At 40.1% G+C, this 25,315-nt stretch overlaps 1 pseudogene; it reads right to left on the bottom strand.

Annotated features, from left to right (window-relative positions):
* Positions 1-24,939: 24,939 nt before the first annotated feature.
* On the bottom strand, positions 24,940-25,038 carry LOC145561159 (small nucleolar RNA R71; annotated as a pseudogene).
* Between the last annotated feature and the right edge of the window lie 277 nt (positions 25,039-25,315).

The raw sequence follows: 25,315 nt of genomic DNA, 5'->3' as shown, positions 1-25,315 counted from the left end.
TTTGACTCAATTTGGTGATGAAATGAGCAATTTGCCATTGTTGGACCTCTTAAGGTCGTGAAGAACAATGTGACTCGTTCTTGATGTTTTTGTTAGCAATTCTTGTCCAATTTGTCACAATAATCATTATAGAGTTGCAAGAAATTGTTTGATTGCTTGAAAAATGTCGTTATGCTCAATTTGAATTTGTGCTCTGTTTTAGTACTACGTACTCTGTTTTTGCGAACATAGTATCATGCGGCTAGGCGAACCTTAGATACTATAGAACCTTAATTTATGATGATTTTGCACAATGTAGCATGGCTAGACTACGAGGTTCGGGTTCACGGTCCCGAAACACCAGACGGGAGCATGAGCCCGTAGAGGACGACGCCGAGCCGTCCACTTCGCTTGGTCGACTTCCGGAGTGGGATGAGCGGACCCTGTTCTTCGCCCCCCGCCCACCACATTTCTGAGAGGGTGAGACGGGGCATCACGCCCAGGAGGACGCGGCATCATGGCTCCGGCTGTGATGGTTTGGGCGATTTGTACTGGATGTACATCGCCAGGGATCTTGAGACGAGACTCCTATGGGAGTCTTGCGTGCTAGCTACTCTGTTCGAGACCTCTGAGGCTATGGTCGCCTCCAGCGGGGGTCATCACGTAGTGCGCGCTTTGGTGGAGTTCTTCTGGGACACTACTAACACCTTCCATTTCCCCTAGGGCGAGATGATGGTCACCCCTACGAACTTCAGTCTCATCAAGGGACTGGAGTTCAGTTCTGTGCCATTGTCGTTCGACAGTGGGATCAACGTCTTTTCTTCAGAGGTCGAGGAGCTGTTTGGGCCGATCGCTATTCGAGCCCGAGCTGAGGTCGAGACGACTCAGTTTAGCGCTAGGGAAATTCGCCGCTCGACGCTAGAAGCGGCTCTTGATGACGATGCGACCACCCGAGAGCAGCGGGTGCGCATCTTTGCGCTGATGTTGTTGTCAGGGACATTCTCCCCTGACAAAGGTAGTAGGGCGTTGCTTTACTATCTCCCTGCTGTCCGTGATCTTCACCGGATCGGGACTTATGACTGGGCCAGCTTGGCCTACGCTGACTTCGTTCGTGCACTTAGGGACTCGTGTTGTCACCGGTCCTTTGGGACGAACATTGCTTTGTCTGCCTTTTAGAAGGTCGTAGAGGTAAACATTATTCCCTATAAAGTTTAGCTCTACATATTAGTTTAGCATTTACTCACAATTTTAACTCCTTGTAGATTTGGTTCTACGAGTACTTTCCTTTGCTGCGCTGGCGAGACCATCGCCGCGGGGATTTCCAGTGAGCGCCTCCTGGGGAGTCCATCATTTAGATATGTCTACTACACATGTCCGGAACTGGATCATCTCGGTACGACTTTTATTGTTTATTTTTCATGGTGCTTTAGGTATATTCTCGCCTGATGGACGTTCTTTGTAGGGGCCTGAGGTGGTGTACCGGCCGTGGGGCGGTTGGACAATCCCTCGGTTAGCCGCACAGTATTCTGCTGAGCGTCGCTATTTCTTGGGGACTTACGGAGCGATCGCGTACTTAGGAGAGAGGGTTGCCAGACAGCATTCCTCTGACGTCTTCGTCGTTCCTACTACTCCACCACGTCATATGTTCGATGAGGCGCGCTTGTCGAGCATGTCTGAGGGAGCTGGTACCCCTTGGCGGTCCTATGTAATCCTCGAGCGGTGCTATGCTGAGGAGCTACTACCTTTGTTAGCTCTAGCCCCCGTACCGGCAGAGGATGTGAGGGTAAGATTTTTCAGCTTTTTCTTTCCATGAAGTAGCCCCCAAGTAATGTTTTACTGACTTTTTATTGTTTTATCAGGACAGTGCTGCTGAGTTCGTGCCACCCCGTATGTCCATCCACTACCTGGGGATGTACGGGCCGATTGAGGAGATGATTCCTCCGGCTCCCGAGGGCGAGCGCTTCGTAGAGCGGTCGATTCCTCGCCACCAGACTCGAGTAAGCCTAGTTTTTCAGAATTTTGTGTTCATATATCACGCATATTTACTGACTTATTTCTCTGACAGTTTTCACGCGAGGTGGTTTCGGCGATGGCACGATGCATAGATGCCTTCCGGAGCCAGCTCGTCCGGATGAGGAATGCGACCACTTGCCGTCGGGATGACGTCATCCGAGAGGTTGCCTTTCTTTTCTTATTTTTTTGCATTGCTGCTTCAATTTTGCCTTGTTTCTGATTTAATTCTTTTTGCAGGGCCAGCCTATCGCTTCTCACACCCACGCGAGACTTGAGGGGCGGAGGGATCCGGCGAGGTCCAGCTCGAGACGTCGTCGTACTTCGTCAGGGGGTAGAGGTGGTCGCTCCGAGGCTGCCCGTGCTAACGTTGCAGAGGGCTCGGGATCTTCTTCTGAGGGTGCTCATGCTGCACCGGTAGGAGAGGCTACCTCGGCTTTCAGAGGTGGTGGGATGTACGAGATAGGCTCGTCATCGCAGCAGCCTCCGCAGCCTCAGCTTCAGGCTGATCCTGGCTGGAGTGGACCTACTTTGAGTCTTCCTCCTCCTACGGAGACTGGAGCTGAAGCTGAAGCTGGTGGAGAGGTGACTCCTCGTACGGCGCATTTTTATGATATGATGGGCATACGTCCTCCAGCGCCGTAGTTTGTTCCTGTGTATATTTTATTTTGACTTTTTATAGAACTTTGCCTTTGACTCATTATTTATAGACACATTTTGTATATTTATGCTATTATGAGTTTATTTATTATTATGTGTATGTTTGTGTGTGTAAGAGAAGTGTGACAACAATTTTGCGCAAAAAAATTCTGTCATTTTTATTATTGATGGAGGGTATCCGACTCTCTCCCCCAAAAAGAAAAAAAATAAAAAAGGAAAAAGGTCAAATAAAATGTCGGGTGTTTGGAATTTAAATAAAGTCCAAAAAAGAATAATATAATAATAAATGATAGCTATTTTAATTAATTAAGAAAAAGGATAAAAAGATGCCTAGGAAAGATAATCGGAGCCATAAAGTCATTAGCCGACTCGAGATTAGTATTAAGAACGCAGGTTAATCACGCGCGCTGCTGTGACAACTTCGCGCTAGCTGGCGCCACAATATGGCGCGTGGCGCCAGGCGCTACACTTAGCGTGTGGCGCCAAGCGTTGGTGGCAGGCGCCAATTACGGGATTTTGACGCCAATTGTCGCTGATGCCGTATTTCATTCTGATTAAAACTTCTCGCAATTTGTGTATAAATAGCCCCCTGCCCAGCCGATTCTTCTCATAATTCCAGCGAATAAAATTATTCTTTGCGTTAGAAAAAATAATAACCATGTCTTTAGTCACCAAAACCTTCACCCAATATACTCATGAATGGTGTCGATCTCTTAATGCTAGAGACAGAAAAGAATTAGATTTATTTATCTTGGAGGGAATTTATGGCATCAAAGGGGTAGATCTTGACTTAGATTTCATACATACCGCTTTAGAATTTTGGAATGTTGATACTCATTGTTTTAGAATAGGGTATGATGAGATTAGCCCTTTGCTAGAGGAATTTGGTGCTATTTTAGGCTTCCGTGCAATAGACCTCGTAGTAATCCCTAGAGTAGATGCATACTATTATAAGGATTTTGAGCGCTTCTTTAATTTGAAAGAAAGGGATTTATCAAAAATAGTAGATGGCAACATAGTTAATTTGAAAGAATTCGCACGCCATTATTTTGATAAACCTCTTTCCCAATCTTTTCATATATATAGAAGACGGGCGTTCTTATTTTGCATGCTTAACCAATTTTTTCTTAGTAGTGGTAAAAACAATGAAGGTCAATCAATTATAACCACTGTACTAGAACAAATTGAATCAGGGAGAAATCCAATGCCATTAATAGTTGGAGAGACTATGATTAGTCTAGATGAATTGAAAAGGGACCCAAAAGCACCTTTTCGCGGCTCTCCAATTTTATTACAGGTAGAAAATAATATTTTTAATTACAGAAATCAAAAAATATATTTTTGTATTGTAATAATAATTTATTTGCATTGCAATTTTTTTTTACAGATGTAGCTAATGGAAAGGCTAGGATTAATTAGCCCTCCGGACGATATTGAGAAGTATACTCCCAATTGCTTCATGAGAAGGAAAAAACGCTTCCCTAAGATTGGGCGCCATGGGTGGAGAAAAGTCTTCGAATCACGTGATTTTGCTATCAAGTGGGTCGTCCCATGGTGGAAAATAGAAAGGATGGTTGGTGTTAACAAGCAACCTTTCTGTCGCCTTCCAAGCTTGTCTCGTGTGACTTATTATTACCCCTGCAGGGTAAAAAGACAATACGACTTGCTTCAGAATATTCCTTCTGGGGATCTTCGTCCTCCCTATAAGTACAATGTATCTCAAGAAATAGACAGATTTGATGCTTACTGGGGTGCTAGACCTTTATGGGAAGTGATCACCCAAAAGGTTCCTCCTTCCTTACCCAATGATGTTAAGAAGTGGTTGCTGAAGAAACCTTCAAAGGATAGAGATCAGGGTAAAACTGATGTGAAGAGTCGTCTGGGTGACAGGGTGATTCCTGCCAAGGAACGTCTAGGTGCAAGAATTGAATTCAAAACACCTGCAATGCCTAGGAAGAAAAATGCCACCAAAGATAAAGGGAAAAGGAAAGCTAACACCACAGATAAAAAGGCTTGGGTGGAAAAGAAGCATGGAGTGCTAGCTGAAGGGGAGACTATCTACTCTAAAATTGAATGTAGGTCCTCTAAAGGGTGCCTACTAGCTAAAGTTATGGATGAGGAGGAGGAAGCAGAAAAAAATTGGAAAAGGGCTAGAAAGGAAAAGAAAGATTAGGAGCATTGCTTAACTTTCAATTTATTAGACTTAATTTATTATTCATTTTAAGTTAATTTATTTAAGCTTTATTTAAATTCCATCAATAATATAATTTTATTTTATTAATGAAATTTCAGCTTTTAATTAAATTATTTACTTTAAATTTATTTTATTAAAGCAATGAAAACCGAAAAAAAAAATCAATTTTCCAGAAATTCTTCGAGTACGGAAGTCGAAAATTTTCTGAAAAACACCGAAATTCGCCCAGAGTTTATTTCCAAATTGGCGCCAGTTATTAGCAATTGGCACCTGTCATTGAAGTGTGGCGCCAGGCGCCAATTTCATCGGCTGGCGCTGATGGCTAGCTGGCGCCAAGCTCTTCTTTGCGACGCCGATAATTCGACGATCTTCTGTTGAATTTTTAATTAATTCTGGAACACGGAGATGTCGAAAAATAAAGTGGCCGCACCCGTAAAGGGTTACCTACGTATCCTTTCTTAAGGAATCAGGCCGAACGTAGCTCTCTTGAGTATCCTACTCAAGTAATTATGGGTAGTATTTCTTAAGTTGGTAAAGATTTGTCGTGTTCGAGAATTCATTGTCGTCCATATCACTTAGTTTTGCTGCACCTCCTGACAGGATTGTTTTGACAATGTAGGGTCCAGACCAATTAGGTCTAAATTTACCCCTTGGATCTAAAACATTTTTCCTTAGTGCTTTTAACATCAAGTCCCCTACTTTGATATTTCTTATCGTGACCTTCTTATTAAAATGCCTAGCCATACGAGTCTGGTAACACTGAGTGTGATGTAGAGCTTCTAGTCGTTTTTCGTCGAGTAGAATCAATTCTTCATATCTTGCCCTAGTCCATTCAACTTCATCGAGTTTACTTTTTAACGCAATGCGCAGAGATGGTATTTCTAGTTCGACAGGTTGTATGGCATCCATTCCATATACCAAGGAAAATGGCGTATTTCCTGTTGATGTACGGATTGACGTGCGGTAACCCCACAATGCGAAGTGAAGTTTGTCAGGCCAATCCTTATAATTTTCTGTCATTTTCTCGATGATAGTTTTTAAATTTTTATTAGCTGCCTCGACTGCTCCATTTGCTTGAGGTCTATAAGGGGAAGAATGATGATGTTGAATGCCGTATTTTTGTAGCAATTCTTCACATTCGGCTTGAAAGTGAGTTCCATTGTCACTTATCATATCATGTGGGACTCCGTATCAGCAAATAATATTTCTCTCGATAAAGAGTGCTACATGTTTCGCAGTGAGTTTAGCGTATGATTGCACTTCGACCCACTTTGTGAAGTAATCAATTGCTACTAGAATAAATTCGTGGCCTCCTGTTCCTGGGGGAGTAATTTTGCCAATGATGTCAATTCCCCATGTAGAGAATGGCCATGACGATGTGTACGTATAGAGCAAAGATGAAGGGACATGTTGTAAATTGGCGTAAATTTGGCATTTAGGGCATCTTTTTACATATTGATGGCAATCCCTATTCATTGTAGTCCAATAATATCCTTCTCGCATTATTTTCTTGACTAACATTTTGCCATTTACATGAGTGCCACATATTCCTTCGTGGACTATTCTCATTGCTCTTTGTGCATCCTTCTTTCCTACACATAAGAGAGCTCGACCTTTAGGTACCCTTTTATGTAGCTCGTTGCATATGAGTACATATTGGGAAGCCAAAAGCCTTAATGCTCGTTTTGCTCTTTTGTTAGCATGAGGAGGGTATTCTCCATTGGTGACATAATTGAGTATGTCTGTGTACCACGGTTCTTCTTCTTCTCCTTCTTCTTCTTCTTCTTCGCCTTGGACTACTTCGTCGTCTTCTATAGCCAGGATGTATGCTGGTTTGTGCCTTTTTTCTATGGTTAGGGGCATTTGCTCGATTTCCATGGGAATCCTAACCATTGAGGCTAATCTTGCCAAGGCATCAGCAAATTGGTTTTCTTCTCTAGGTAGATAGGTATATTCTACCTTGTCTAATTGATCGGTAAGAGTTTCCAGATAGGTTTGATAAGGGGCTAGACTTTCGCTCCTTACTTTCCACCTTTTAGATATCTGATTGATGATCAAAGAAGAGTCTCCGAATATCCTTAATTTTTTCACTCCCAATGCCAAAGTTGTTTCAAGGCCTACCACGCATGCTTCATATTCAGCAGCATTGTTGGTAACGTCGAAATCAAGCTTTATGGAGATTGGAACGTGCTCTTCTTTAGGTGATACTAGTAGTACTCCAACGCCACATCCCTTTTGGTTTGAGGCTCCGTTGAAATACAAGGTCCAAGTATCATCTTCAGTAACCATTAGGTCTTCATCTGGAAATTCATTGTCCTGTATTGGCGTCGAGTCTTCTATTGGAAAATCTGCTAAAAATTCTGACACCACGGATCCTTTAATAGCTTTTTGTGGCATGAACCTTACATCAAATTGTGCTAGATTGACTATCCATCTTGATATACTTCCATTGAGTGTAGATTTCTCGAATCGATACTTGAGTGGATCTAATTGGGAGACTACGAAAACAGTATGCACCAACATGTAAAGTCTTAACTTAGTTGTGGCCCACACCAAGGCGAGGCACAACTTCTCGAGCGGTGTATAGCGTGCTTCGTATTCGAGCATCTTTTTGCTTAGGTAATAGATTGCGTTCTCTTTGCCTTCTACCTCTTGTGCTAGCATGGCTCCCATTGTCTCTTTGGTAACTGTCAAATATAACCTAAGAGGTATTCCGGGAAGTGCTGGTGCTAATACGGGAGGATTTGCGAGATAGGCTTTGATCTTTTCAAAGGCTTTTTGATACTCGTCATCCCATATTACTGGTACATTCTTCTTGAGCTTCTTGAAGATTGGTTCACATATTGTTGTCAGTTTTGATATGAACCTACTTATGTATTGCAACCGGCCAATAAATCCTCGAATCTGTTTCTCAGTCTTGGGCGGCGGCATGGACATGATTGCTTTTATCTTGGTTCGGTCTACCTCTATACCTCTAGAGCTTATGACGTAACCCAAGAGCTTGCCTGAGGTGACTCCAAAAGCACACTTAGATGGATTCAACCTCATATTATATTTTCTTAGCCTTTCGAAAAGTTTCCTTAAGGCTAGTTGATGTCCTGGACGGTCTTTTGATTTTACAATCATGTCGTCGACATATACTTTGACTTCTTTGTGCATCATGTCATGGAGTAAGGCAGTTGTTGCACGTTGGTAAGTAGCACCCGCGTTTTTCAACCCGAATGGCATTACCGTGTAGCAGTAAGTGCCCCATGGCGTTATAAAAATTGTTTTCTCCATGTCTTCTTCTGCCATGAGAATCTGGTTGTAACCTGCGTACCCATCCATGAACGAGAGAAGCGCGTGATTTTCCGTGTTATCTACCAGAATATCGATGTGTGGAAAAGGGAAGTCGTCCTTTGGACTTGCCTTATTTAGATCTCGATAGTCGACACACATCCTTACCCTTCCGTCTTTCTTCGGAACTGGGACGACGTTGGCGACCCATTCGGGGTATTTGGATACCTTGATGAAACCTGCACTTATCTGTTTTTGAACTTCTTCTTTTATTTTAAGGGCTACGTCGGGTTTCATTCGACGCAACTTTTGTTTTACAAGTTTCATTCCTGGAATTAGTGGTATAGTGTGTTGAGCTATTTCTCTATTAATGTCTGGCATAGCTTCATATGACCAAGCAAATACATCGATAAATTCTTTAAGTAAGTTAATTAAATCGGTTCTTTCTTGTTAATTCAATGTTAATCCGATTTTAACTTCTCTTTTATGAGTTGAATCATTCGAGATATCAACTGTTTCAGTCTCTTCGATTACCGGTGTTTTCTTTTCGAGTATTTCCATTGCTTTAATAATTTCTTTTTCTTTTTCATTGTTAGTTAAGCAATGCTCGTCATCTTGGGTTAGAGAAGAACACGAGAAGTAAGGAGAATGAGAAATATTATTATACTCTGAGATCATTACATCAAAGAGTGATATGTCCTCAGGGACTGGATCACTAACTATCTTAGGAGAGGAAATATGAGGGGGAGGTATTACTACTAAAGACTTAGAAGACTCTAAAGGGAAAGACTCTGACTCGGACTCTGACTCAGACGACTCTTCAAACATCGGTCCTTGCCCTCCTTCCGCTTGGAGTACTCACCTTGATAGTCTTGCGCCACCCTTGTAGTGATCCTTCAGCTGGAGTAATTAGCTTCGAGGGATCGAAGCTTTCACTTTGTAGGACTGTTTGAATGAGCGAGGAGTTATCCTCTTTATAAGTTGGCTCATTCTTTTCTCACCCAAACAGTAATCCCATGACGTTAAAGTCAAAGCATGGGGGTGCTTTCTCCTTGTGGACGGGAGTTGGGATTTCATCAGTGAAGTAGCAATCCAAGAAAATCTCGAATCCTGGTTGTCGTATGCCGTTTACAACAAATGGCTCGAGAAATTCATGGCATGGATAGTCCTCTCCTTCTTTTATGAACTGGCCGTTAAGCATTAGAGGGTATCGATCCATTGGGATTGCTTTCTTTTGAATGCGAGCATCCCTACGTGCTTTTGACTTTTCCTGGGCTCGCTTGAGATCTTTCCGAGTCGGTTCGAAACCAAGTCCGAAAGTGTCTAACTTAGGGAGGCCAGGTGACTCCAGCGGTTTTTCCATTCCTTTCTTCTTTCCTAAGGTCATCCTAAGAAAGTGTCCTTGTTTCTTCAGCATGGCGTTGACAATCATGTTGGAATGGGGGTCATGGCAAAGAGGGGTCTTTTCATCCTCCTGGATTAAAGAGACTTCTTCCTTAAAGCCCCATAAATCTCCATCATCCTCGTCGTGCTCCACATTAATAATTGGATTTTCTATAGATTTGATCCTCATAGGCGAAGCATCGATGGTGACTGGAATTCCCCCAACTATAGCTTTTACTTGTTGGTGGAGAGACGAAGGGACGTCCTTTAGATCATGAAGCCAAGGGCGTCCCAACAATAAGTTGAATGAAGCTTTGATGTCCACTTCTAGGAAAGTAGTAGCATGTTCTATTGCTCCTGCCGTTACATTTAGGGTAATCTTGCCAAGAGCTTGACGACGAGTGTTATCGTAGGCCCTTATTCCTTGTGTAGACGGAGTTAAATCTTCGTCCCTTATGCCGAGCATCCTCGCAGTTCTAAGTGGACATACATTGATAGCCGATCCATTGTCTACAAGAGTCATAGGAACATTCATCCTCTTGCAAACTACTGCGAGTTTTAATGCCTTATAATGTTTGTCACCTTCTGGGGGTAAATCTTTGTCAGAAAAGGTGATCAAATTAATCGGACTAGGAAGGTCACTTGTGAGGAAGTTGGCTAGTCCCTCAGGAGTGGTGTCAGAGTCTATCCCAATTTTGTCCAAGGCATTCATTACAGCCAACCTATGTTCTCGAGATGTTGCCAGAAGTTTCAATACATTCATCTCAACCTTTGTCTTCTTAAACTTCTTAACAATATCATTGTCTTCAATGATAGATATGGGAACTTGTTGTGTGGTTGGCATAGGTTGTGTTGAAACGGGAGGTTGCATTCTCCCAGATCTTGTGAGGACATCTATTGATGAGTCTTCTTCACCCCAAACATCATCTGTGGTGTATGAAACAAAAGGTGGAAGTCCTACTAGGTCCTTTAGATAGACATCTTCTTCATCACTGTCCCAAAATCCATTAATAGTTGCATCTTCTTCTTGCTGAACTTGGACTAGTTTCTTTTCATCAATCATTTTCTGTACCAAATCCTTGAATTTAAAACAGTTTTCTATAGTGTGACCCCCTAATTGATGACACTGACAGTAATATCTATCTGTCCTTTTCAATGATTCAAATGGTCTTGGTTCGAGAGGTTTGATCTCGCCACTCACGGAGAGCATTTCGAACATTTGTGCATATGGGATCCCAATTGGAGTGTAAATTCTATTGCTCTTCTTGGGTCTCTCAGTGACTTGTAAGGGAAAATACTTTGCCTCATAAGTCGTTCTCACTGGTGTGGATTCTCTTTTAGGTTCATCTATCGGAAGTGGAAGCTCATCATATTTCTTATGGAGTTCGTTCATAACTTTGAGAGCTTCACGTAGTAATTGCGATACCTCCCTCATACACAGTGTGAGCAATTGTATATCTTTTTTATTTGCTGGTTCTGGAAGGTTATCCTTGACATCGAAAAAGATCTCCTCTTCTTTTTCTATGGCGCTGTTTTCTTTGACAGGTCTAATGAGAGATGAGGGGTCAACCTCGTTTTCCTCATCGGAGATAGCCAGGGTATGAGCTAGAGGTGCATTGTCAATGCTTGGCTTCTTACTGGCAGGGGGCAACGGCAGCTTGTTGTTGTCTATCAAGTCTTGGATAACTTCCTTAAGCTTCCAACAGTTTTCAGTGAGATGGCCCCTACCTTGGTGATACTTGCAGTGTGCATTGGGGTTCCAATTGGCCGACCTCTTCTCAACTGGTGGGTACCCAAATGGTCCAATAGGAGTTATAAGACCTTTTGCATTTAATCGATTAAATGCGGTGTCGTAACTCATGCCAATAGGAGTGAAGTTCCTCCTAAATGGTTTCTTCTGTCTTTGGTTGTTCATAGCAAGGACTTCTCCTAAATTAAAGGTGCTCACATTGTTTGAGTGGGCGGTTTTGGAAGAAGAAGGATTGTCGTTCTTCTTTCCTTTCCAACCACTGTTGGAGTTATTGCTGGCAGCTTTTAATTTAGCCAAGTCATCTTCAATATTGATCCCAATGTCATAAACGGCCTTGAAAGTATGGAGATTATTTTGATATTTGAGATGCTTGGAATATTTTTCTTGGAGATTTTTGATGAACAGTCTCACATATTCTTTTTCACTTGGCACCTCAATCATTTTAGATGAGGTTTCTCTCCATTTGTTAAAGAAAGAGGTGAAGCCTTCATTCTCTTTCCGCTTGAGGATTTCAAGTTCCCTATGGTCAGTCTCGACTTGAATGTTGCACTTGTACCTATCAACGAAAGCGTGTGCGATTGACTCCCAGGTAGAGGTCTTTTCTTTCTCGAGAGAAAATAACCATTGTTGGCAAACGGTCTCGAGAGATAGTGAGAACAGAGAGGGGAAAACTTTCTTATCGATACCCTTAATACTCATTATTTTTTCGAATGCTCTTAAATGAAAGTAAGGGTTGTCAGTTGCTCTGAATTTTGGGATGTCGTTGGCGTTGAACTTTTGCGGAAGAAGATCTTTGTCCACCGAGACCCCTTGTGATGTAAGCTCTTGGAACTTGTAGTCGCTAGACAACTTGCTTAAACTCTCTTGCATGAGGTCCATCTGTTGTTGCTTCACAGGATCATCGATCTTGAGTGCGAGAAGCTTCAGTGTCTCAGTCACGGTAGCCAGTTGGTTCTTAAGATCATTGACTTCTTCTTGTGTTGCCATTATAACCTTAGCTTTCCTCTTACGAGCTATGGGTTTGTCGAAAAGTTGGACTTGTATAAAGAGGTTGTCTTTGATTAATCGTCCTTCCTTTCTCGACCACGCGCTGTAAATAAACCATTTTGCGTTTTAATTACTCGACTCGAATCAACTTGACTTTACGGTTTATTTTAAGGAAGAAAAAAGAAAGAAAAGGGTGAATATTTTTGGCAAAAATAATGTACATATTTTTAGGGAACTACGTACTATTATTTTTTATAGGAGGATTAATATCCGACTTACCCCATTAAAAAAATTGACGGAAAAACGCGCACACAAGACTCTCTTAAACATGGTCAAAGTATGTGTATTGGTGTGTGCGTTGAGTGTAAGTGACATGCTTGGACTCTTGTGTAAGACCATGGGACTTAGTGCCTAAACTCGATCATTTACTCAAATAAATACTGTTGACAGCAAAATTTAACCGGATTAAATAGAAAACTGATTAATTAGACCCTAGGTGATGACTCGACCAATAATCCGAACTGTCGGCCAAGAAACAGGACAAGCGTCGCACTGTGGAGCTTGGCGCCAGACGACAGAGTTGTCGTCAGGCGCTACACTCCATAATGTGGCGCTACAGCTCAGGCCTTGGCGCCAGTAATGGAGCTTCGGTCTGGGACTGTTTTCGGTGTTATTAGTCAATCGGGGTATGCCTAAAGTCGTACTAGGTCAATTCCAATTAAAATATTAGACTTCATTTACTTAAATTAATTAATTAATTAATTAATTAGGCAAAGTTCTTTAAGTCATTAATTTATGTAGTCTCAACACAAGTCAACAAACGGTTAAGAGAAACATAGAATATATATGCACAACAAATAATGCACAATTAGTCAAGTAGGCACAATATGAAGCAGTGCGTTTGCCACCTAACCATGGCTTTAGTTCTCTAAAGTTCGGGATATGGTTTAGTTAATAGAGGGTCCATGGTTAATTTTCCGGATGCACCGCGCGGAAGCCTAACCGTGAAGGGTTGGCGCGAGTGGATGGGACACCGCGAGTTTAGAAAAACTCGCTTCCATGGCTTGGTGAATTCAACATCTCGGATGTACCCTTTGTTGCACGGAGCGTTCAATCGAGTAGATGGAGCATGAATTCCCAGAGGGTTATGTCCATATGTAGAACACATATGGGTTTCAGAAAAGTGAGAAAAAGTTCAATTAAGAAGTAGGATCGAGCAAACAATACGAAAAACCGGTCGAAATTAGAACGCATGTTTCTGGCTCGGTATTGGGGAAAATTGGAGCCAGCAATCAGAGAATGGAGCCAGCTTTTAACTGTAGCGCCTGGCGCCAATATTGGCGTCTGGAGCTACAACTAAAATACTGGCGCCAAGCTCTGGCCCCTGACGCTACTTCCCACATGCCTCAGCAGCTTTCTGTGCTCGATAAAATTTTCCAGTTTCGCGCGGTGTTATTTCAGTCCTAGTTGTGAAAGATGTTTCTCAAATTTCTTACGTGTAAAATCCTATGTTTTTAACTCATTACGGATGGTCTTTCCAATGAGATCTTTTTTATGCATATGAAAATAATGTTAATCAAAATTACGCACATGAAATACTTAGAACGTTTCGAGTCTCATCCACTCATTCTGAATCATTGCCGAAACAAATTCAGGAATTAAAATAGAAATCCTCCCCAGTGAAGTCGCAAAAAACTGTAGGTAATAATTTCAAGCCTTAAATCCCACTAGCTTGAACCCCACTGTGATCATACACTAAAGTACGGTGGCGTCCAAAAGGAAAGAAGATAGAGCAAAAGAGTCGCCAATAAGTTTTAGGAACTTGTAAACCGTTCATAGGATGAAGGTTACACCCCTTAACAATCCAAGAGATCGTCAACTCCATAAGGTCTAGAACCAAATAAGGGTTCGGGGATGAAGGTACAAATCCAACCTAAAAGAGATTGAACCTGCCCTAATAATAGGCCTCTACTTTATTCTGATCGTATTCATGTGCGCTTTCTAATTAACATGCAATCAAAAGGATTAACCCTAAACCTGTTTAATCTATGTTGGTTGAATATTAATGCAGAAATAAATCTATTATTGGCGATCACTTGAAATTATAATCATATTCACCCTAGACAAGATTATGAATATCTTATTAAGCGTGATTACAAGTACCAATTCCCTTTTAAACATGCATAAAAGGTGTGATCAATCAATAAAAATAAATATCAAGTAACATAATAATAAAAATCAATATCATGAATAATAATTATAAATAAAATATTCATCATCAAAATAATAATAATATTCATAATCATCATAAATTATAACAATTATAATCATAATCATGTTCATGTTAAAGCATAATAATAGCAAGATCCTAGGCATGATACTAACAAGATTAATAACAAACCCTAGCATGTCACTAAGCAATAAAAATCAAATCTTTAACCCTAACATGATACTAACAATCATAAATATTAGGAAGAACATAGGAAGCATCACAACAATCATATTTAATATTAAAAATACCCTAGAAATGATACTAGGAATATCATAACAATAATATAAACATGATTTCTAAATCATAATATCAATTAATCAGTTAAAGTACTTACTTTGATGCCTCGTACCTCTTTCTAATAACAAAATACACACGTTAGTAACTTCAAGGAAAATAATAATTAAAACAATTAAATTAAATAATTGAAAGAGAGATTTGGGACCAAACCCTCAGAAATTAAACCTTTCACGTCTAGGGCGAAGGCAACTTCGAATATGGCTAGGTGTTTCTAGATCTTGCGAATGCGGAATTTTGTATGAGAAAACAAAGTTTAGAAGAAAAAGAAAAATATGAATGATTTAGAGAATGCTAAAGAATTAATGATTTGCGAATGAAAACTGATTGTTGATGAGAATTGGTGAGAAAAATTGGTTAATGAAAACGGAGTTTTGAATATGATATTTATAGAGAAAATCAGCCAAAAAGATAAAATAAACAAAACAGAGTCTGACGCACAAAAAAACAGAGTTGGCGCAAACCCTGGCTTACTGGCGCCAGGCACCAACACTAGCGCCAGGCGCCAGTGGCTAGTGCCAGGCGCCAGGCCTGGTTCTAGGCGCCAAAGCCAGGGGTCAGGCGCCAAGCCAGATTTTAACGCGTTTTCGAAAATTAGATAAGTTTTCCGTACTGGAGGATAAAATCATATAATTTCCTCAAAAATGCTATTTGATTTTAATTAAAACTTTGAAAAGTCAAAAAGTCAATTTATCAATGCTAATTGAATTAGGAATGAAAAGAACCTTCTAGAAAATTCTAGAAGACTAAAACCATTCCTAATTGCATTAAGAATGATAAATCATATTAGGCCCTCCCCAAGATCATTGGGCCGTATATAAAGCTCAAACCGGGCCCAGTTTAGTAAATTGACCATAACTTCCTCAATATTCATCGGAATTGGGCTTATAATATATCGTTGGAAAGGTCTTTGCAAGCCTCATCCAAATACACTACTATTGGACCCATATCATGGACCAACCAAACTGTATTGGCTGTTTTCTTAAATTAAGTTTTCAAAAACAGAGAGAAGAGAAAAGAAATTAAAACTTTCCGCAACACTAGACTTTCCACACTTTCGCTTCATTCGATTATGATTCGACGTGAAAGGTACTCATCACTGGGTATGGTTTTGGGGAGACACAAATGGGTGTCTACAAGTATACACTTCGCGCCATTTTTTTCGGATTCAAAATTTTCAAAATGTTAATTATGGAAGCAAAACTAGTTCTAATACTACAATCATTGCATAATTAACAGGTATAACCAAAATGGGCAAACAAAATAACAGAAAATCAAGCAAAAATTTGAAAAAATAAGCAAGAACAAACTTGAAACAAGAAATGCTCATACAACGGCATCAAGCACAACTCATGGAGCATCTTGAAATGGAGGCACATCCAAAGCCTCTAGAAGAAAGTTGGTTTATGAGTCCTACGACTAACCTAAATGTGATAGATCATTTAACTCGTTTTGGGCGAGTCTACCAAGCACCACCACCAAATGGATCTTCGACCATACAAAATCAAACCCAACGTCAAACACAAAATACAATATCACCTCCACTTGAGGTGGAAGATCCATTGGTCAAACAACTTCGCCAATCCAAGGCGAATGTTAGCATTTGGGAACTCCTAAGTACTTCTAAAGAACACAAGAATTCTCTCATGAACACTCTAACGGCTTTGTCTGTAAGTACAGACACAACCCCTCAGGACCTCGTTAGCTTGCTTACTAGCGGGAAATCTGACAAGTCAATCGTTTTCACTAATGATGATTTTCCTTTAAAGGACATTACCCACGACAATGCGTTATACTTAACAGTGGGATGCAAGGGATACAATATCCCTCTAAATTTGGTAGACAACGGGTCGGCTGTAAACGTATGCCCATTAAGAACGACAAAATACTTAGGCCTAAATCTAGAAAAAGATTTCCAATCAACAAAACAAAGCATTAGGGCCTATGACAATTTGAGAAGATCGGTGTGTGGAACTGTTAAGCTACCAATTACCACAGGCCCAATTCAAAAGATGGTTGAATTCCATGTTATGGACATAAAACCTACATTCAACCTTTTACTTTGGCGTCCTTGGATACACAAGCTTGGTGCAATACCATCCTCACTTCATCAAATGATTAGGTTGAACTATCAAGGGCTTCCTATGACTATACATGCTTCTCCACTCAAAATAGCAATAAATGATCAATCACTCTTAGAAGTAAACCATGATAATGATGAAGAGGACATGTGTGGATTTTCCGTGGAGCCAATCTTCACAATCGAATGGAAGAAGACTTGGAAAAACCATTCAAGATTGATCCATATTACACTCAGATAGTAAACAACATCTTGTTGATGAGTAGTTACTTTCCTGGGATGCCTTTGGGAATAGGAATGAAGAAATCTTTCATACTTCCTATACCAAAGAAAGGCTTCTCCAGTGGATTGGGATATAAACCAACCAAAGAAGAATTGGAGTCTCACGATGCCAAAAACAAAGAATGTAGAGACAATAATAAGAAAGGGATAATCACTTTACTCTCATCCTATCAACAAACCCTTAATGGACAATTCATTAGGAAGGGAGATGATTACCCATGCTATGACTTTCCAGAACCCTTAGTTTTTGAAGGAATCAAGAAGCATGGATTTGAAATATTTCATGATTGCTACTTCTTGGATGACGATCTTAGTATTGTTAAATCAAAACACCCAACTCTAGGGTGCTATGATGGGCAAGCATTTAACTTGCTATTTGGACTACGGCAAAATCATATCGCAACAATGACCAATCAAAATGCCATTCAAGATGAAGCCTTTTACTCAACCTCGTTGATCACCCCTTCAAACGAAATTTTTGAGCATGGATGGAGGAAATCTTTCAAATGGATCAATCACTAAGGCGATAAACCGGAGATCGTCACAGGCAAAGGGAAGATGTTTGAAGTATTGGACGATGAATCTATTGTAGACTCTAGGGAAGCTGAAACCCTAGGCCTTGTGGCCATTACTGATTCTTTATTTTCTAGTTCTAAGGACGAAGATCCCAAAAAGGATTCTTCTCTTGATGTACTCTCTTTTCATTTTAATAATATGAGCTTTATTTCTGAGTATATGCCTTCTCTTGAATCTTTCGAATGCCATAACAATCAATCTAATGAAGATGATAACATTAATAAATTGGTTGAACTAATGAATGAACGAGAGTAAAAGAACCCTGTCGTTGAAGAAACTGAAATAGTTAATATAGTAACTAACGAAAATAAGAGAGAAGTCAAAATTGGCTTAACTCTAAATTCGGAAGAGCGATCGACCCTCATATCGACGCTTAAAGAATTCAAAGACGTGTTTGCTTGGTTATACAAGGACATGCCTGGAATAGATAGGGAAATTGCGGAACATACCATTCTCTTGAACCCTACTTCTAAACCAGTAAAACAAAAACTTCAACGAATGAAACCAGATGTCACATTAAAAATAAAAGAATGAAGAATTACAAAAACAGTTGGACGCCGGTTTTATTCGCGTATGTAATTACTTAGAATGGGTAGCGAACATCGTTCCAGTCCCTAAAAAGGATGGACGAGTTTGTATGTGTGTCGACTTTAGGGATCTTAATAAATCTAGCCCTAAAGGCGATTTTCCTCTACCACATATTGATGTATTGGTAGATAACACGGCTGAACATGCGATGTTATCCTTTATGGATGGATACGCAAGTTACAACCAAATTTTAATGGAAAAAGAAGATGAAGAAAAGACATGCTTTATTACCCCATGGGGTATGTATTGCTACACAGTCATGCCATTTGGTTTAAAAAATGCAGGAGCTACATACCAAAGAACGGCTACGATTCTCTTGCATGATATGATGTATAAAGAAATAGAAGTTTATGTGGATGATATGATCGTGAAGTCCAAAGATAGAATGACACATATAAAATCTTTACGCAAATTTTTCACTCGCATACAAGAATATAAAATGCGATTGAATCCACAAAAATGCGCCTTCGGAGTAACTTCTGGTAAGCTACTCGGATACGTAGTAAGCACACGTGGCATCGAGACCGATCCTTCTAAAATAAAGGCAATTGTTGATATGCCTCCCCCTCAAACAGAAAAAGAAATTAGAGGATTCCTTGGCAAATTACAATACATTAGTCGATTTATCAACAAATTGACTATGACTTGTGAGCCAATATTTAAAAAATTGAAAAAAGAGGAGAAACATGAATGAGACGATCAATGCCAAAAGGCCTTTGAAAAAAATCCAAGATTATCTTAAAAGTCCACCAATCTTAGCACCACCAGTACCCAAACTACCTCTTAGGCTATACATAACAGTTACAGACACAGCCTAAGGGGCCATGTTAGCACAAGAGGTAGAAAAAGTCGAACGTGCAATATATTATATAAGCAAAAAATTCATCCAATACGAAACAAAATATAGCACCTTGGAAAAGACAAGCCTATCATTAGTGTGGGAAACCAAAAAGTTACGACATTATATGTTACCACACACTACTCATGTGATTTCTCAACAAAATCCGATAAAGTATTTGTTTGAACAACCACCCATACAATGAAGGATATCTAAGTGGTTGGTGATGTTGGCTAAATTTGAACTAAAATATATTCCTAAAAAATCAATGAAAGGAAAAGTAATTTCCGACTTCCTGGCACAACATCTAATTCAAAAATGTCATGCAGAAACTACTCATCTCCCAGATGAAGAGATTCTCATGACACAAGATGACAAATGGGTAATGTACTTCGACGGTGCGTCAAATAAAAAATGATGTGGCGTAGGAGTGTTACTCATAAGTCCAGAGGGAGCACATACTCCAATCGTTGTTAAATTAGACTTGGAGGTTACTAATAATGCTGTAGAATGTGAATCGTGCATTATTGGATTAGAAGCAGCAGCTAGCATAGGTGTGCAAAAATAAGAGGTATATGGAGACTCCAGTTTGATTATAAATCATATATTAAAAAAATGGAAAATAAAGAACTCCACAAGGATATTACACCAAGCACACCTAGAGCAACTCATCGAGCATTTTGAACATATTGATTTTAAATATCTCCCAAGGATGACAATCAATTTGCCGATGCGCTAGCAAAATTAGCCTCAATGATCTACATTCCAGATCACTTAAATATGATGCCATTATGCGTTGATAGAATAGTAGAACCAGTGTATTGTAACGCAATAGAGGAAATAAATGACATTGAAGGAGACAATCCTTGGTATGATCATATCATCCAATATATTACTCATGGCACATATCCCAAAAATACTTCATCGAAAAACCAACGAGCCTTACAAACACTTGTGGCCCAATATGGTCTAATAAATGGTAAATTATGCATAAAAGGACCTAATGGTCAAAGATTACTATGTATAGGCTAACCGGAAGCCACACGCCTTATGGAAAATACTCACAAAGGTGTTTGTGGACCTCACATGAATGGTAAAATGCTTTCAAAAATGATTTCACGGCAAGGGTACTATTGGTCCACTATGGAACATGATTTCATACAATATGTTAAAAAATGTCCACAGTGCCAAATGTTCGCAAATTTACAACACCTTCCACCATCCGAACTGTACAATCTCACTTCCCCTTGGCCTTTTTCGACTTGGGGAATTTACATAATTGGAAAAGTCTCTCCAACAGGATAAGGAGGGCATGAGTACATATTAGTTGCCATTGATTACTTTACTAAGTGGATTGAGGCTGCTTCTTACGTGAATATCACTTCTAAACATGTCGCAAAGTGTCTCGAACGAAACATATTTTGTAGATATGGAGTTCCACATGAACTAATTAGTGATCATGGATCTCAATTCAAAGCTGAAGTCGAGACCCTCTTAACTCGTTATAAAGTAAAACAACATCACTGATCCCCATATAGACCTCAAATGAATGGAGCTGTAGAGTCGGCAAATAAAAACATAACAGTCATCATTAAGAAAATGGCAGAAAATTACAAAGACTGGTCGAATAAACTACACTTCGCATTATGGGGTTATAGAACGTCTATACAAACATCAATAAGGGTAACTCCATACTCCATAGTTTTCGGAATGGACGCAGTCAACCAATCAAACTGGAAATACCATCCCTACGCTTGGTACTTGAAAGTAAGCTACTGGAAGCTAAATGGGTAAGAGCGAGGTATGAAGAGATTTTATTCCTCGATGAGCAACGATTAAGAGCTTTGCATCATGTACAAGTCTACCAAAGGCGCATTGCGCGTCATTTTAATAAAAGGGTAAAACCTAGAAATATAAAAGAAGGTGACTTTGTACTAAAGGAGGTTAGGGGTCCACCAACCGATCCAAGAGGGAAATTCAAACCTAATTGGATAGGTCCCTACTGTGTAATTGAAATCTTATCAGGAGGAGCCATCAGATTAATGGATATTGGAGGAGATGAAACTCGCCATTTAATAAACATTGATTGCCTTAAGAAATATTACATATGAAATCCGGATAAAACTCGTTAACTCATACAACCAACTTTAATTAGCATTCAATTGAAAGATTCTAAGTGTTATGCATTTTACCAAATAACACGGTAAAACACATAACACTTGGGGGGGGGGGTAATTTAGAAATAATAAACCGTTCAAAGTGTTCAAATTTTTTCGAACATTACGAAAAAATCTTCACACTTGGGAGGGTAATAATACGATTTTTTTAAAAATAAATTTTTTCGAGACATTCGTAGCATAGGTGTCGCGCGCAACTGGAATAGTTGCGCGCGGATGTCACGCACAACTAATTTTGTTGCGCGCGACAGGCTCGCACAACTCCAGAAGTTGCGCGCGACAGGCTCGCACAACTCCAGAAGTTGCGCGCGCCACCTGATGACGAACTGCGAACCCGATTTTTTTTGCGTTTGAATGAAGTTGCGATTTCTACTTACGATAAAAAGAGGGTGTTTCTTAAATATAACATATACTCGGAAAATAAATTAAACTTTTATTTAATTCTTTTAAACAAGATTTGATTAATTTTTTCATTTAATGTCTATCTAAAAGATTAAAGGAAAAATGAAAAAAAAAACACAAAAAAAATAGAATTAAGCAAAGACCTGATTTCGTAATGCGAATACGTACGCAATCTCTATGATTCGGTCGTATCAAAATATAAAAATAGAAAGCTCAATTTATTTCATTTAAAATTCAAAAGAGAGACATTATTGAACTAGATAGTAAACGCAAAAAAAACATAGTAGTGACTACACTTTATTCGAAAAAAACTAATGATAAAATTGTATAACACACTAAGGTTTTACTATGTCCTCGATTGTCAAAGATGATGGAGGAGTAGTTTCCATCGCAACATTTTCAACAACCTTGGAGCTTTCCCCTACACTCTTCTTTTTCACCCAAACATTGTTTTTCAATTTTGGGATTGGGGCCTTTGCAACCTGTTTTCCTTTCCCTTTGATTATTGGAGCTTTCTTGTGAGTATTTGGTGAAGGTTCTTTAATTTTCACACCTTGTTTTGCGGGTTTGGAGGGAGCCTTTCTTTTTGTTTCCTTCGAACGAGCCTTAGGGGATGAGAAGTCTAACTTTCTTTTCACTCCTTTGTTTTGACCATTAGGAGGAGTAGCAGTGGTTAAATGCATCAAAGGCTTAGGTGGATTGCGAGAGGTGGCGGCTTGAAGTTGAGATTGAGTCTTGTTTAATTCACCCTTATTCGCCGCATTCATCCAAGCCTTGTAAAAGGAAGATAATGTGATACTCGTAGGAGGATTTTTTATTACCCCATTTAGGAAGATTTGACCAATATTCCATCCAACGAGCAATCCTTTTGGGTTTCAAAGTCACATCTTTAGGGGCATCATGATGAGTGTCATTTATGGCACTCATAGGGTAGTCTTTTAGGGTTATTTCTTTCCCTTTTTCATGCTTTCTTCTCTTATTTTTGGTCCTTTTTCCTTAGGTTTCTCTTTCTCCTGTTTTCTTTATGGTTCTCGTGTTTTCCTCGTGTTTTCCTTTTATTTGGCTCTTTTTCCTTTTATTTCCTTTCTTTGTTTGCTTGTGTAGGTATTTGGAGAATCACCTTTGCAAAGGAATCGAGTTGGGGCCTTAATGATCAAGTAAGGAAGAAGCATTTGGCTAGAGAGGGCTTAGAGAGGCCTTCGAGAGGCCTCGGAGAGGTCTCCAAGGTATTTCCAGCAGGCCGCGAGCGCGGGTCAGTGGAGCCGCGGGCGCGGGCTTAAGAACAACAAATTGCAAGATTTTGGCAGGAGCTTCCCGCGGTTGCCCCGCGGGCTCTCCGCGGGCGCGGGAAATCTGGAGAGACCGCGACCCCCTGATTGAGTTTTGGGAGCAGGGGATTGGCCGCGGGCGCGGGTCCATCTTACCGCGGGCGCGGGTGCTGCCCAGAAAGCCCGCGGAGGGTTCCGTACCCATTTCTCCGCGGCCGCGGATTCATCGAGAGAGACCGCGGGATTTGCCGATTTCTTCTTTACCTATTAATAGAATTGTAATTCCTTTTTCAAAAGGGACTTTTTGATAATTTTTCATTAGCTTAGTTTTAGAGAGAGAATTTAGAGAGAAGTTAGAGATAAGTTCTTGGTTTTGGATTTGTAACTCAACATTTGATCAATCAAGTTTGGATTTCTTCATTTTCAATCATCAATATTAGTGAGAATCTCTTCCTTCTTTCATCTTTTACTTACTTGCTATTTGATTTTTGCTTGTTGCTTGTTCTTCTTTGGATTTGAATTTGATATTGTTGATTATTTTGATTTCTCTTAGATTTTGATATAGAAATGAAGATTAAAGCAATTTCTAGTTATTTGTTCTTGAATTTCACCATGATTAGTGAGTAGATTAGTTTCTAGGGAAAGGGGGAAGCATGTTTGATTAATGAAATTGCTAGTTGATGCTCTTTGATTGATTGATTTGTTGCAATTAAATTGGTTGACATAGTTTTGCATGTGATTGATTAGACTAGGAGTGATCAACCTATAAGATTAATCTAGATTGCATTGCAACTCTTAATGATATGAACAATTGAATTGAAAGTTGCTCTAATTGATTGGGTTTGCTTGTGATCCTTCTTGATTTGCCTTTCATAGTGACACCTAGATTGGCCTATAGGAGATAGCATTTGAACTCTCTTGATTGCTACTATTGTTTGTCCATTGCAATACTTGAATTAATTGATTGAGCTCTAAACTAGCATTATCATTGAACTTGCATGTGGAACCCATATCCCTAGTGTCTAGACCTTTGTTTTACTTGATTAGACTTGTTTTAGTTTACCATAGTGCCAACCATAATCTCAACTCCATCTTCGAGGTAGCTTGACTTAGACTCTAGTTTTCATCATTGCATTCCCTAGGGATCGACCCTTAACTTGCCCTATATTCATATAAGGTTGGTTAGGTGTTTACAAATTTAGTTTGACCGAGGGAAGATTAGATAACGACCTAGTTTTCCCCTCGTCAAAATGGCGCCGTTGCCGGGGACTGCTATTGGTGCTTAGCTTTTGTTGTTGAGTCTACTTCATTTTAATTGAAAAAAAAAATACAAAATATTTTGTTTCTTTAGGCTACACTTGTAGTCGTGCTACTAATATTTCTTTTGAAGTTTTGCATGCATAGAGCTCGTGATCGATCCATTGTGCCTTTTGACCCGGAAATTAAAAGGACTCTCTCAAGGAGAAGAATAGCTAATCGATCTTTGGGGTATAGTTCTTCAAGTGAAGAAAAGATTGAAGAAGAGCAAGGCATGGGAGAAAATCCGAGAGTGGCCTTGAAGGAGCTAGGAATACCCGGTGCTTATAGGTTCGAGAGCGGCATAGCTCCGCCTACAACACCGGCAAATGATTTCGAGATTCGGCCGGCCATGATCACCTTAATTGAGAGGAGGCAATATAGTGGGGCTAAGAATGAGAGCCCGTTGAACCATCTTAAAGAATTTGAAAAATATTGCAACACCATCAAAGTCAACGGAGTTTCTCAAGAGTTCATACGCCTCAAGTTGTTCCCCTTCTCTCTCATAGGAAGATCCTTAGAGTGGCTAGATAAAGAAGTGAAGCCCAACTCCTTGAGAACATGGGATGATGTTACAAAGGCCTTCTTGTCCCGCTTCTACCCTCAAAAGAAGACGGCGGAGGCAAGAGCCTTGATTCAAGGGTTCAAGCAAAGGCCAAATGAAAGCCTTTACGAAGCATGGGAGAGATACAAAGAGTATCAAAGGGAGTGCCCTCACCACGGAATCCCAACATACCAAGTGGTCCAAATCTTCTATGGCGGTTTAAGTCCCCAAAGCCAGTCATGCCTTGTTGGGGGGGGGGGGCCGGGGGTCCTATCATGAACAAGACCGAAGAAGAAGTGGTGGACATCATTGAGGACGTGGTGACGTACTATAGAGATTGGCAAGATGGGGAGAGAGACTCTTCAAGCAAGCAATCTTCATTGTACTCGGTAGACCATCTAAATGCGATCAACAACCTTTCCTCCCAAATGACAAACTTGGGAAAGGAGATGACCGCAA

The sequence above is a fragment of the Chenopodium album genome, chromosome 9, assembly GCF_948465745.1.
Source record: "Chenopodium album chromosome 9, dcCheAlbu1.1, whole genome shotgun sequence".
NCBI classification, from domain to species: Eukaryota; Viridiplantae; Streptophyta; class Magnoliopsida; order Caryophyllales; family Amaranthaceae; genus Chenopodium; species Chenopodium album.
Note: the sequence above shows the minus strand (reverse complement) of the source record. Positions and strands in the feature narration are given on the sequence as shown.